Genomic DNA, 15,592 nt, shown 5'->3' with positions numbered 1-15,592 from the left:
TAATAAATGTGAATAACTCTGTTACTATTAAATAAATACAACTTTAGTTAAAAAGCTTTCACAAAGAAAACTCCAGACTCAGCTGAGCTCAATGATGAATTCTGCCAAAAATTTAAAGAAAAAATAATAAAAATTATACACAAACTCTTTCAGGAAATAGAAGAGGAGGAAACACTTGCTAACTCATTCTATCAGTCCAGCATAATCTTGATAACATAACCTAATACATATTACGGGAAAAGAAAATCCTTATAAGAAAAGGAAATGTCAGATACTTAGGATATAGAAGCATAATTTCTTAACAAAATTTTAGCAAATTGAACCCAACAATATATAAGAAGGATAATATATCATGAGTAAGTTTTATCTCAGGAATACAAAGTTGTTTCAACACTTAAAATCAAGATAATTCACCATATTAATAGAAAATAAGCCAATATGATCATCTCCATAGATGCAGAAAAAGCACTTGAAAAAATCCAAAATTCATTTATTAAAAAAAACCTCACACTACACTAGGAATAGAATGGATCTTTCTCAATCTGATAAAAAAAAATATCCAGCTTTGCGCAGTGGCAGTATCATAGCCAATGAGGCTTATCCGAGGCACTATTATCGCTAATTGAAAACTGATAAATAAAGTTTCCTAAAACAAAGAAACAAACAACCTAGAGCTAACATCATATTTAATAATGAAAGACTTAATGCTTTCCCCTAAGATCTGAAAAGAATAAAAGATGTATGCTTTAACCACTTTGAATTAACCATGTGTTAAACTACTACAGCTCTTTTACTTCCTTTATTGCATCCAATGCATCCAATTGCATCCAATTGCAGGTTGAAATATCCAGGTTGAAAAGGAAAAAGTAACACTGTCTTTATTTAAGGACAGTTTGATTGTCTATGTAAAGAACACCAAGGATTTACCAAAAAGAAAAAAGTGATTCATAAAAATTATGAGTAAACAAAATTGCAGAATACAAGGTCAATATACAAATATCAATTGTATTTTTATATATTAACAAGGCACAATTAGAAATTGAAATAAAAAATAATAACACAATAGTATCAAAAATGTGAAATACTCAGTAATAAATTTGGCAAAATACATGTAAAACCTGAAATTTAGAAAATGGAAAATCACATAGCATTGCTGTGAGAACTTCAGGAAAACCTAAATAAATATAGATATATACAATGTTCATGGATCAGAAGACTCAATATTGTCTTTTACTCCATATGGCTATATAGAGTCAATGTAATCCTAACAAAAATCCCACGAGGAATTTTTAAAGAAATTGATAAACTTATTCTAAGATTTGTTTGGAAATGCAAAGGACCAAGAAAAGCCAAAACTATTTTTAAAAAGAACAAAATTGAGAGACTTATACTACCTGATTTCAAGACTTACAGAGCTATAGTAATCAAGATAATGTAGTATTTGTATAGAGATAGACTCATAGATCAATGGGACAGAATAGAAGGTTGAGAAATAGATCAACTTATATATTGTGTATTGACGTTCAGTAAGAGTGCCAAAGCAATTCAATGGAGAAAGGATAGTCTTTACAATAAATGGTACTGAAGCAATGCTATAGTGATATACAAAATATGAATCTTGACCTTTATCTTAGAACATACATAAAAATTAACTCAAAATGTATTACAGACCTAAATGTAAAAGCTAAAAATATAAAACATCAAAAAAGAACCATAGAAAAATCTTAGTAATAGTTGGGCAAAAAATTTCTTAAATATATTAAAAGCATGTCAACTTGTCAACATGTAAAAGCACATAAACATGGAGTGTAAAAGAGATTTTCATATAAATGAAGCTGAGTAATTTCATAGCCAGTAGACCTGCCCAAAAAAAATATTAATGGAAGATCTTTAGGCTGATCTTTACGCCAGTTAGAAACTTAAGTTCCACACACAACACCACCTTACCTGAGGAAGGATACCATAAGTGCTATGTATGTAAAATGCTTTTTATTTCTTGATTTATTTAAAATAAAATTTATTGTTAAAGGGAAAATCATCACAATGCATTGTGAAGTTATTTCAAACAAAAAGCAAAATGAGTCATTTAGTGGCACAATGAAGGGGAGGTAGATAAGTGGAAAGTTCTTACATGATATGTGAATGAAATAAATTAATTCAAGGTAGTCTATGATAAGTGAGGATGTGCATTGTAACTTTTATGGCAACCACTAAAAAATAAAAACAAGAGCTACAGCAGAAAAGCAAATAGAAGAGGTAAAATGAAATACTAAAAAAGACTTAATCTAAAAATAGATAGGAAAGAGGAGTTAATAAATAAAAAAATGGTAAATTTAAAAAATGAAAAGAAAGATATGCACTTAAATAAATTATATAATAATTACGTTAGATATGTGAATTAAACACTCAAATTAAAAGGCAGAGAATGTGGCAGCCCCAGTGGCCCAGCGGTTTAGCGCCAACTTCAGTCCAGAGTGTGATCCTGGGGACCCAGGATCAAGTCCCACGTCAGGCTTCCTGCATGGAGCCTGCTTCTCCCTCTGCCTGTGTCTCTGCCTCTCTCTCTCGCTGTGTGTCTGTCATGAATAAATAAATAAAATCTTTAAAAATAAAAGAGAATGTCAGACTAGATTTTATTTTAAAGTAAGATCTAATGATACACTGTTTGAAAGAGATGGCTTCTAATGCCACACTTCTAAATAATTATAGGCCAGAGAAAAAAATCACAAAGAAAATTAGAAAATACTTTTAACTGATATTATAAATACATCATACCAAAAATATTTGGATGGAGATAAAGCAGTGCTTAGAGCTTTAAATCATTATATAAGAATAGAAAAACAATTTTTAAGTAATTAATTTATGTTTCTACCTTGAGAAGCTAGAAAACGAAAACAAGTGTAAGCACAAAATAAGATAAAGAAAGACAACAATAAATATTAAAGCCACAATCAATAAAAACAGACAAACAATAAGGAAAATTAACATGACCAAAAGTTAGTTCTTTGAAAATATGAATAAAATTGATACACTCTTACCTAAATTGATCAAGAGAAACAAAGGAAAAAGAAATAAATTAACAATATCAGACATGAAAGAAGGTACAAAGCAAGGATGTTGACTTACCATTTGCATTCAACATTGTACTGGAGATCTTAGCCAGTGAAATAAGGCAAGCAGAGAAAATATAAAGAATAGGAAACTAGTAAAATTATCTCTATTTACAGACAAAAAAATGTGGAAATTCTTAAGGAATGTACTTTAAAAAAAAAAAACTGTACTTTTACCAACACACAACTTATCAAAGTCAAAGAATACAAGAACAATACATAAAAATCAGTCATTTCTCTATATACTAGCTACAAAAAAATTGAAGAATGAAATTTTTAAAATAGCACAATACATCAAAGAACACAAAATAATCGGGAATAATTTTCACAAAATTTGTGTGAAATCTCTGCATATAATACTATAAAATGCTGCTGAGAGAAAATTTAAATGTCCAGAATAAATGGAAAGTATACATGTTCACAGATTGGAAGACTTAATATTGGACATTCTCCCCAATTAATCTATAATCAGTGCAATCCCAAACAAAGTTCTTGCATGTCTTTTTGTAAAAATTGAAAAGCAGATGCTAAAATGTAAATGGTGGGCACCTGGATGGCTCAGTTGGTTATGTATTGGACTCTTGTTTTCATCTCAGGTCATGCTATCAGAGTGATGAGATCAAGCCCAGCATCAGGCTCCACTGTCAGTGCATAGTCTGCTTGGGATTCTCTCCCTTTCCATCTCCTTCCTTCTCTGCCTGTTCCCCCAGTCATATGCACACCCCCTCCCAAATAAATAAATAAATAAATAAATAAATAAATAAATAAATCAAATCTTCAAAAAAGTAAAATATATATAGTGATATAAGTGACATAGAATAGCAAAAAAGAAAAAAATTCTTGAAAAAAGAACCAATTTGGAGGACTTACATAGCTTGATTTCAGTGATTACTATGAAGATTTAGTATTCAAGACAGTATGATATTGGCACAAAGATGAACAGGCAAATGGAACAGAACAAAATCAGAAATGAGCTCAACAGTAGTCAATTGACTTTTTTTTTTTTTTTTTTACAAAGAAGCCAAAAGAAATCAATGAGAAAAAGAAAGGTTCTTCAAAAATGGTGCTGGGACAATTGGATATTCATAGGAGGAAAATGTATCTTGACCCCCTAATTCAACTACACATAAAAATTAATTCAAGATAGATGAAGACCTAAATATAAATGTTAAAATTATAGCACTTTTTGAATAAAACACAGAAAAATACCTTCATGATATCTGGGTGGCAAAGATTTCTCAGTTAGAACAAGAAAGGCCTTAAACATAAAAAAAATTGATAAATTAAACTTCACAAAATTAAAATCTGCCCATTAAGAGATCTGGTTAAGTAAATGATTGGACATGTCACACATTGGGAGAAAATATTTGACAAATAATTTATAAATAAAATATATAAATATCTATTGTAACTCAGTAATAGGAAGATAAATAACCCATAAAAGGTGAAATGTTTTAGCAGACTTTAAAAAAGACACTTGTGCATGACAAGATGTCAACATCATTAGTATTAAGGGAAATAGAAATTAAAACCACAATGAGATACCACCACAAACCTATTAGAATAGCTAAAATTAAGAAGACTGACCATCCCAAGTGTTGGTGATGATGTAGTGAGGATGCAACTCTCATATACTGCTGGTAGGAATATAAAATAATACAACCATTTTGGAAAATAGTTTGGTAGTTTCTTAAAAAGTTAAACATACATTTATCTTGAGGGTCAGCCATTCTACCCTTAGGAATATATTCAAAATAAATAAAAACATATATCAAAGTATACATTTATTCATAATAGTCCCAAAGTAAAAACAACCCAAATATCCATCATCAGGAGAGTGGATAAGTAAGTTGTGGTACATCCATACAATGGAATGCCAGTGGCACTGAAAAGGGAAATGTTAATGTTGGACACAAAATTATGAATGAATCTTAAAATCACTATGCTAAGTGTATATACACAAAAATAGGGTACATAGCATATGATTCCATTTATATGAAATTCCAGACCAGGAAAAACAAAGAAAAAATGATAGAAATAAAATTAGTGGTTACTGGGGCAGAAGTGGAGTATAATTGACTAGAAAGGAGCAAGAAAGTTTTCTGAGTTGATGGAATTATTCTGCATCTTGATTAGGGAGGTGATTACACAGGTGTGTACGTTTGTCAAAATTTAAGAAATTACACACTTTACACACTTAAAATGTGTGCATTTTATTGCATGCAAATTATACACCAATAAAATTGATTTCAGAAAACAACTAGGATACCATATTTTATTCACTAGAAAAATTAAAGCTGAAAAGACTTAAATATCCAGCAATAGAATGTTCCTGTTGGGAGTGAAAATGGTAGAACATCTTTGGAAAACTAGTTTAGCAGATTCTTGTAAAGGTAAACATGCACTTACCCTATGACTCAACACTTCCACCCCTAGGTATTTACCCAAGAGAGATAAAAACATATTCCACAAAAAGACTTGCACAAAAACATTCATAGCCGCTTTCATCATAATTTCCCCAAACTGGAAATAGCCCAAATATCCAGCAACAGAGGAATGGATAAATTGTATTTTCATGCAATGGAATATGAACTACTCCAAAGAAGAAAGAGAAGAAGGAGAGTAGGATGAGGTTGAAGAAGAAGAAAGAAAACAACAATCCAAAATACAAGCAATAACATTAAAAAAAAAAAACCACTCTATTGAAGAAAAGCTACACACAAAAGAGTAGATATAGTATGATTCCATTTCTATTAAATTGTAGGAGATGCAAAGGTACTCTATGGTGCTAGAGATCAGAATAGTGGCAGCCTCAGGGTGTGCAAGGGAAGAGCAGGGATTGATGGAGAGCCTGAAGACACGTTTCTCCCATGGAAATGGTCTGTCATTACAGCTGTGTGACTTACACAGATGTACACATTTGGGGAAACTCAACAAACAATATATGTAATCTGTGCATTCCACTGAAGGATTGTAAAAATAACACACAATTTAAAAAAAATTATTTAAAAAATAGAAATTCACTTCCAAAAGCTCATGAGTCAAAAGAGAAATTATAGGGGCACTTGACTGGCTCAGTCAGTAGAACATGCAACTCTTGATCTTAGGGTTGTGAGTTCTGAGCCCCAAGTTGGGTGTGGAGCCTACTTAAAAAAAACAAAGAAAAAAAGAAATTATAATAAAAATTAGGTTGAAATAGACAAAGAAAATATTTTAAAGCTATTTTATAATGAAATATCTAAATCTCAGAAGTTGAGGAGTGTAGCCAAGGCAATACTTGAGGAGAATATTAATGGTCTGGTATACTTATATTAGAAAAAGAAGAAAGGCTAAAACAAATGAACTACATGGCCCACTTGAAAAGTTTGAGGTACACCAGAATACACATCAAGAGGAAAGAAAGAAATAATAAAGGCCCAGAATTAATGAAGTTAATGAAAAGGGAAAAAGAAGTTTTGAATGGTGAGGATTGACAAAGCCAAAAGTTGGTTCTTTTTTAAATATATATATATATATATATATATATATAGAGAGAGAGAGAGAGAGAGAGAGAGAGAGTGAGAGAGAGAGGATTCTTTTAAAAGACTGATACAACTTATAAACTATAGACATTATTGATCAAGACAGATGAGAGAAAGTACCAATAAAAGATAATAGGAATAAAAAAGATGACATTAAACAGAAATGTTATGAACACTTAGTGCCAGTACCTTTGAAAACTCAGGTGGACCAACAAATCATAGGAAAATGTAAGTCATCAAAAATGACTCAAGAAATAGAAAACCTGAATATTCTGAAGCCATAGAGACATTGAATCTATGGTTTAAAATATCCTCACAAAGAAAACACCAGGCCCATGCAGAAATACTTATAGGCAAATTCTACCAAAACATTCAAAGAAGACAATTCTAATCCAACACAGACTCTTCCAGAGAAGAGATAAAATAGGGAGACTTCCCCAACTCTATTCCGTGAGGATAGAAAAGCTTGTTACCAGAATCAGAAAAGAAACAGATGAATAGATGCAGAAAAAGTGTTTCATAAATAAGGCATCCATTCATGACTTTTAAGAAATCTTATCAAACTAGTGCACTTTTTAAAAAAAGATTATTTATTTATTTATTTATTTATTTATTTATTTATTTATTGAGACAGCACAAGTAGGGGGAGAGGGAGAAGGAAAGAGAGAAGCAGATTCCCCACTGATCAGGGAGCCTGACATGGGGCTTGACAAGGGCTCCATCCCAGGACCCTGAGATCATGACCTGAGCCAAAGGCAAATGCTAACTGACTGAGCCACCCAGATGCCTCAGACTTGGAATTTTTAAACCTAAAATGTATTATCTACCAAAAAAAATTCACAGCAAATACCTTTCATAAAGGTGAAAAATGGAAGCTGTTGCCTTTAAGAGAATCAGACATCGCATACCTTCTGATATGATGTAATAGACAGTACACAGCACCACCTATTAAGTCAAGTTGCCAAAATAAAGAAGGAAAAGAAAATTGTCCCTAGTTGTAATCAAGCCTCTAGATCTATCTTACAGTCAATTTACAACACCTCCAAAGAGAGAAACATGTTAATGCCATCTTCATGATCTTGAGTTGTCAACCTAGAATGACTCATTTTTCAACAAATAAATGGCATGGGAAAAGTAGAGTAGAGGGAATGTTATAGATTAAAAGAGACTTAAAATTAATCTTCAAGTAAAAGTGTATTAAAGAGAGAGACTTAAATGTATCAACAAGTGCAATTTTGAACTTTGGATTTTATTTCAAACAAATCAATTTATAAAGACATTTTTGAGAAAAAACATAGAAATTTGAACACAGATTTGTTATTAGATCATATTACGAAATTACTAAGTGTGATAATGTATTGATTACTTTTTTAAAAAAACTTGTATATGTTAAAGATACATATCTTGAAATATTTAGAGCTGAAATGATTTAATGTCTGTGATTTGCTTTAAACACAAAGATAGACAAATCACATGAGAGAGACAAAACAATTGGTAAAGCACTGATAATTATAAAATTGGGTGATGGGTGGTATATGGGTACACATTATTTAGTCTCTTTGTTTTGTTGGAAACCCTCTATAATAATAATTTAAATGACAAATAATAATGATGATGATAACAACAACAAATGTCATTTTAAAAAGAAAACAAAGGGGGATGCCTGGGTGGCTCAGCAGCCAAGCATCTGCCTTTGGCTCAGGGCATGATCCTGGGGTTCCAGAATCGAGTCCCACTTTGGGCTCCCTGTGAGGAGCCTGCTTCTCCCTCTGCCTATGTCTCTGCCTTCTCTCTGTGTCTCTCATGAATAAATAAATACATCTTTTTAAAAAAATAAAAATAAAACAAAGAAGGCAAGAGGCCCTCCTCCTCTTTTGCCATCATGCAGCCTCCCAGGGAGACCAGGCTGCTCGTTAAACTGTCTCCAGGTCACCTCCATGGTTTTTGCTTATATCATTTCTTCCTCCTAGAATTCCCTTTTTGCTTGTCTTTCCAGTCTTAAGTCCTGCCTATCCTGCAAACTCAGCTCACATGCCACCTATAGCAGATAGCTGTTGAGGTGTCTGAGTCACTTTTCAAGTAATCACTTCAAGTGGTTCAAATAGGGGTCAACCCCCGCCCCCACCTACATCCTCCCAGAAGGAGACCAATGACTCAGGTCTGACCAGTGGGAATACCACTGCTCTGTTCACATTCAGTGCAGGAATGGACGTGTTACCCAGGCAGGACCAATTAGCCAAAGAGTGTCAGTCTCCACACTTTTCACTGGGAATATTAGAAAAGAGGTGCTTTCTCTTTATGGGGCAGCTAGGTCAGAAGACTGAAAGCTTGAAGTGTCTGTGGCTGTTTCCCTAAAAATTAGAGAATATCTATCCTGCCTAAGAAAGAAGCCACTCTAAGAAAGCAGCAACGCAGAGCCTGGTGACAATTAAAGTCCCTGAACATAGCCATACCTTCTCCCCTCAATCTTCCAGTATATTCATTAGTAAAATGTCCTTGCGTGTGCCTGTGTGTGTGTGTGTGTGTGTGTGCATGCACACACACGAGACTGAGAGAAAAAGAAAAAGAATGCATCTCTTTAAGATCAAGAACAAGGGTGTCTGCTGCTATCACCACTTGTACTCAAAATTGAGCTGGAGGTCTTATAAATTTCATTGACATAAGAAAAAACAAATGGTATAAGGCATATGGTGTCTGAGATCTTTTTTGCCTCTTACTTAATAACATGCTAATTGAGTCAACATCCTTCATTTTGCCATTGGCCCTTTATCATGAACTTCATGACCTGCCTACCGTGTGATTCCATGCACTCCAGTCAACCAGTCAGTGACCAAACCAGTCAATCAGAAAAGGCCTGAAAATCAGGGGTAGTGCCTGAAAGGATCCTGGGAGAGAAATTTGATAAACCGGTTCTGGAAATGTTCAGGGGAGCCACTGTCTAGGTGTGGTGTCTAACCAAGGGGTTGACTTGGAGGAACCATTGGAGCCTTGGTTTTCTCAGAATCTAGAAAGCCAAGAGAGAAAGGGTTTCGAGCCAAGCTGAGGATGGAAGCTCCTGAGGAATGAGGAAGTGAAATGGGTGCTCTGTAACAAGTGTGATTATTCTGTGGCAGTTCCAAGCTAACTGGTGACCAATTTGAGGTTGAAAATGCACTGAGCTGTGTCTCGTTTATATCTCATGATCTTCCCACATTACAGAGGAGGGATTCAGGTGGGTAGAGCAAGCCCTGTCTTTGGAAACAAAAGTCCTATTGTGTTTGGATATGGGTGTTCAGGCACTGAGAAGGCACTAAATTGCTCTAGGATCTGGGGAACCCTATGTTAGGGGGTTACCTTGTCCAGTCCTCTCAAGGTCCCAGTGCATTGCAGAACCTGGTAGGACAAGAGCAGGTCCAGGTGTGCTTCCTCAGGTGACCTCAAACTGAGGCAGACCCTGGGTGGACCCCTAGGGATCCAGGAAACCCCTAAGACCAATTTGGACCAAAAAGCTGATTTAGGTTATTTATTATGAAGGACACATACTTCTAGAGACTGATATATTTATCCTTTAGCCAGAGAGATGCAACATTTCCCAGCATTAAGGCACCTGACAGCTAGCTCATCAGAAGTTGTCCAGTTACTTTGGAATCGCCAGCACCTTGCTGAGCTTGATTCCACATGTGTTCAAGGATGTTTATTGTCCAGTATGTAATAGCAAACAACTAGAAATTAACCTGAGTTCCCATTGAGACTAGTTAAATTGTGAGACATCTGTAACATAAAATTATCTGGCTACTAAAAAGTAATAAGGCAGTCCTCTATGAACTGATAAAGAATAATCTCCAAAATATATCTAAAAAGTTAAAATTTATAAAAATTGATGTGCAAAAGAACATGTACCTTATGTGATCATTTGTGTGAAAAATATAAGTATATACATAGCTGGGCAACCCAGGTGGCTCAGCGGTTTAGTGCCAGCTTCAGCCCAGAGCATGATCCTGGAGACCCAGGATTGAGTCCCACGTCAGGGTCCCTGCATGGAGGCTGCTTCTCCCTCTGCCTATGTCTCTGCCTCTCTCTCTCCTCTCTGTGTTTCTCATGAATAAATAAAAAAAAATCTTTTTTTAAAAAAGTATATACATAGCTATATTCAAATTCTGAGAATATGTTTGGAAGGATCCATAAAAGCCTGATAATAGAAGCCTCTGGAAAGGGGAGGTCAGGAAATTGTGAGGTAGGAGGAAGACTAGCCTTTCCCTTTATGTTCTTTTGAACCTTTTGGATTTTGTGAATGTATTATGCAATTGTTTTTCTTTTTTTTTACGATTTTATTTATTTATTCATGAGACATACACACACACAGAGAGAGAGAGAGAGAGAGAGAAAGAGAGGCAGAGGGAGAAGCAGGCTCCATGCAGGGAGCCTGATGTGGGACTCGATCCCTAGACTCCAGGATCACACCCTGGGCTGAAAGCAGATGCTCAACCGCTGAGCCACCCAAGGATCCCCTATGCGATTGCTTTTTATTTTAAAATATAAAAAAGTAAAGTAAAGAATCTAGGCTACCTTTCCAAACCAAGGAATATTTACATTTAATCCAAACTGGGGAAAGTTCAGCAAATCATCAGTGCTCTTGTGAGAGTACAGCTTTCTAGGGACCACATATTTGAATCCCCCAGCTCAGTTTCTCTCCCTTGGCTGGAGCAGCAGAATCTCTGAGAGATTTTTACTTCCTTTTACTTTTTTCTCTTTTTCAAACTCTCGACCCCTTCCCTTCTTGCACTTGCCATGACATCATGATTCATTTCAATATACTTTCATGGCATGCTAACATTTCTAACCTGACTACTCATTCACTCTGATTATAAATGATGTTGGCACCCCCTGCTGAGACTAGGGGAGGCTGATTGCACTCACCTGGTTCCTGTCAATCCACTTGCCAGTGGCTTCTGGGAAAGCTCTCTGTGTGCTGCATTCATCCTGCCTCCTGTAGATTCCTGTAAATTTCACCATTACATTCACCTGGTCCCTGTCACTCCACATATGAGTGGCTTCTGGGAAGGCTCTCTGTCTGCTACATTAATCTTGCCACTGTAGATTCCTGTAAATTTCAGGGCTGAATGGTTCTTTTGTCCCTTGAGGGTTCTATTCTTCCTGCTGACCTCATCTTCAATCACTTGTCCTCCTAGACCTTGGACCCATTCCCTTGTATGAGTCCCGCTCTGCAGTTTTCAATTACTTTAATCTCTGATATCCTCAGCTAAATTCTCCCATCATTCTCATTCTTTTGTGCCTGATTATAAAGCCTCCCGGATCATACAGGTTTCAGATGTAGATTATAACAGAAGAACTTTAAGATCTGACAATTTCCATCAAGGCAATGCTGGATCATTCCAACTCATGAATCAGGAAACTACATGCATTTTGACCAACTTTCTTAACAGATATCTTGCTGACTAGAAAGTATCACATGATGAAAAGAGTCCAGATTTGAGCCAGAGAGATGTTGTTTGAATCTTTGCTCTGTCATTTGCCAGCTGTGTCTTGGGCAACTTACTTTTGCTTCATTGAATGCCTTATTTCTTTCTAAAAAATAAGTGTAAGAATCCCTACTTCACAGAGTAGTAGGCTACATGAATTTTGTATATAAAAGGTATACTTTAGTGCCTTGGCTCAGAACCAATGTTTAGTGAACATAATTCTCTTCCTCTGGATCTTTTCCAGCTTCATGTCATAGAAACTATGCCACACAAACTCTAATATATGCAGGAACACCCCTCATCAGGTATACATATGTAAATAAATTAATACATGTAAATAATTTATCATATAATATAAATGCTATAAATAATTATAATATTAATTATGTAAATAATATAATGTACATTGATTTACATGTATTAATTGATTTACACAGAGATAGGTATATATATAACTCAAGAGACAATTTTTTTTTTAAATAGGAAAGCAAGTAGAGGAAAAGCATGTTTAGGAGAAGAAAGGAGGGCAGCCTGGGTGGCTCAGTGGTTTAGTGCTGCCTTCAGCCTGGGGTGTGATCCTGGAGACCTGGGATCGAGTCCCACATCAGGCTCCCTGCATGGAGGCTGCTTCTCCCTCTGCCTGTGTCTCTCATGGATAAGTAAAATGTTTTTTTTTAAAGGAGAAGAAATGAATGACAGATAGTTGGAGAAAAGAATGGCTGAGAAGGAGAAGGTGAGAGAATGTGTGGGAATGAGAAATAAACAAAGCTCTGATCAATAAGAAGCTCACCTCCACGAGAGTTTGGTAAGTACAAGTTATTTATGATCTAATTTGTAAGCTTGACTCATTCAGAATAACAGGAAACAGGAAGAGAAATGGAAGCTAACCATAGAGAGATATGTGCCTATTTATTGCCTGCTGGAAGGTGAGCCAAAGAAATCTATCTTTGTGTCACCTCAGTCTCAGCAAGATCAAATCACCAGAGGGCAGGAAAAGGGAATAGAGAAAAACGAATACATGTAAATGGAGTGGAAAATGTGGTAGAGTTCAGTAAAGTAATCCATCCTTATCAGAGTAGATCAAAGGTTTTCTCTTTTTTTTTAAGATTTTAAAAATGTATTTATTTATGAGAGACACAGGGAGAGAGAGAGACACAGGCAGAGGGGAAAGCAGGCTTCCTGCGGGGAGGCTGATGCAGGATTTGATCCCAGGACCTTGGGATCACACCCTGAGCCAAAGACAGATGCACAATCACTGAACCACCCAGGCATCCCTTGATCAAGGGTTTTCTAAGTAGTCTCCCCCAATACCTTACCATATGATACAGAATGAAGTGATGTTGAAGCTTCCTTATCTGAAATCCACTGGATGATTTCAACTTCTGGATATAACAGAGTAACTGGTACCATACCAGCCTCCCAACAAAGCAACAATAAAACTGGACAAAATATGTGACAAAACTGTTTTCAGACAGTGGATAGTAGGTAATACAAGACTCTAGTCCTCCAGAGAAAGAAAACCCACAAGATGAACTCATGATCACTCTGGGAACAGTTTTGTAACAGAGGGCAGAGGGTTAAAGTCTAATCTCCTGAGCTGAGGAGTCAGAGTTTGAAGTAGCTGAAACAACTGGAAATTGTAGAGCAGAACAATGAATAAGAAAGAAGCATGCATACAAAAGGCCCAAAAGTTGTGTTTGAGTTACCTATAGCACTTTGGATGAGGGCTGTACACATACAAGTAAAGACTACAAAGGAATACTTGTGAGGCTAATATGGGCTTGAGAATGGCACAGAGATATGAGATCAAGAAGTCCTGGGGATATTGGAGATCCATGCAGCAGAGTGGAGAGATGTTATTAGGACATCAGGCTGAGACATCAGAAAAGTTGTGCTTTAGGAGTAAGAACTACACCCTAGAGTAAGGCTTATCTTAGATTCACCCTAAACAAGCAAACAAAAAACCCCAAACAACTAAAGCCAAGCTCTGGGGGAAATGTCTAAGAGACAAAGTTTGGAGGTTGAGTTCCATGAAGTTAGAGGGTTGGGAATAACAAAACTTGCTGTAAAAAAAAGCATAAACATCGAGTCAAATTCAGAGGGATCAACCAGTGATCAAACCAATTACTAGAACAAAAGTCAATACTCTACTAAGGAAAAAAACAGATTCCATAGTCTCTAAAATGTGTCATCAATAATACCCCCAAATTACTAGTGTGCCCCTCATAAAGAACAAAACCCAGAAAAATCTGACCATTAGGGTACCTGGATGGCTCCGCCAGTTGAACATCCAACTTTTGATTTCAGTTCAAGTCATGATCTCAAGGTTGTGAGATCAAGCCCATGTTGGGCTCTGCGCTGAGCATAGAGTGTACTTAAGATTCTCTCTCTCTGGGATGCATGGGTGGCTCAGCGGTTAAGCAACTGCCTTTGCTCAGGGTGGGATCCTGGAGACCCGGGATGGAGTCCCACGTCAGGCTTGGAGTCTGCTTTTCCCTCTGTCTATGTCTCTGCCTCTCTCTTTCTGTGTCTCTCATGAATAAATAAATAAAGACTTTAAAGAAAATTCTCTCTCTCCCTCTCTAAAAAAGAAAAATGTGACCATCATCAAGAAAAAAATAAGCAATAGAAACTGACCCAGAGGGCAGCCCAGGTGGCTCAGCGGTTTAGCACTGCCTTTGGCCCAGGGTGTGATCCTAGAGACCTCGAATCAAGTCCCACATCTGGCCCCCTGCATGGAGCCTGCTTCTCCATCTGCTCGTGTCTCTGCCTCTCTCTCTCTGTGTCTCTCATGAATAAATAAATAAACAAAATCTTTTAAAAAGAAAGAAAGAAACTGACCCAGAGGTTACCCAAGTGTTAGCATACAAAGAGTAAAAATATGACCATTGGCAATGGAAAAGAAAAAGTCAGAAAAGCGTGATGACAGCTCAATTAAAATTATCCAAATTGAAGGGAAAAATACAGCAGAAAAATAAACAGAACCTCAGGAGCACTTGGAAAAATGTCAAATAGTCCAACATACATGAAATTGGAGAATGAAAAAGAAAGTTGACAAAGAATAGAAAGAAAACTGCACCTATGCACTTACTAGTCAAATTCCAAAAACCAAAGATACAGAGAAAATCTTAAAAATAAGCAGAGAATAAAAGACACATTACATACAGAGGGAGAATGATATGAAATACTGTTAATTGTTTAATCAGAATCAATAGACACAAGAAACAATAAAATAAAATCTTTGAAGTTTTAAAAGAAAATATTGTTAACATAGAATTTTATATTCAGTGAAAATAACCTTCAAAAGTGAGGAGAAAATAAAGATATTTTCAGAAAAATTAAGGCTGACTGAATTCAGAGTTGAATATCTTCATTATAAGAATTGCTACCTGGGGGGGTGGTGGTACCTGGGTGGCTCAGTTGGTTAAGTGTCTGCCTTTGGGTCAGGTCATGATATCAGGGGTCTGGGATTGAGCCTCATATTGGGCTTTCTGCTCAGCAG

At 35.9% G+C, this 15,592-nt stretch overlaps 1 protein-coding gene and 1 pseudogene across 2 annotated transcripts in view; both read left to right on the top strand.

Annotated features, from left to right (window-relative positions):
- SCARA3 (scavenger receptor class A member 3) overlaps positions 1-15,592 on the top strand; it is a 75,708-nt gene that overhangs the window by 57,558 nt on the left and 2,558 nt on the right. For both annotated transcript variants that reach the window (XR_012016488.1, XR_012016487.1), the window contains exon 6: positions 12,771-12,895. The gene's annotated coding sequence lies outside the window, so the exon portion shown is untranslated. The remainder of the gene's footprint in view (positions 1-12,770; positions 12,896-15,592) is intronic.
- LOC140616665 (U4 spliceosomal RNA) lies at positions 562-643 on the top strand (annotated as a pseudogene).

This window comes from Canis lupus, chromosome 24 (assembly GCF_048164855.1).
Source record: "Canis lupus baileyi chromosome 24, mCanLup2.hap1, whole genome shotgun sequence".
Taxonomy (NCBI): domain Eukaryota; kingdom Metazoa; phylum Chordata; class Mammalia; order Carnivora; family Canidae; genus Canis; species Canis lupus.
Note: the sequence above shows the minus strand (reverse complement) of the source record. Positions and strands in the feature narration are given on the sequence as shown.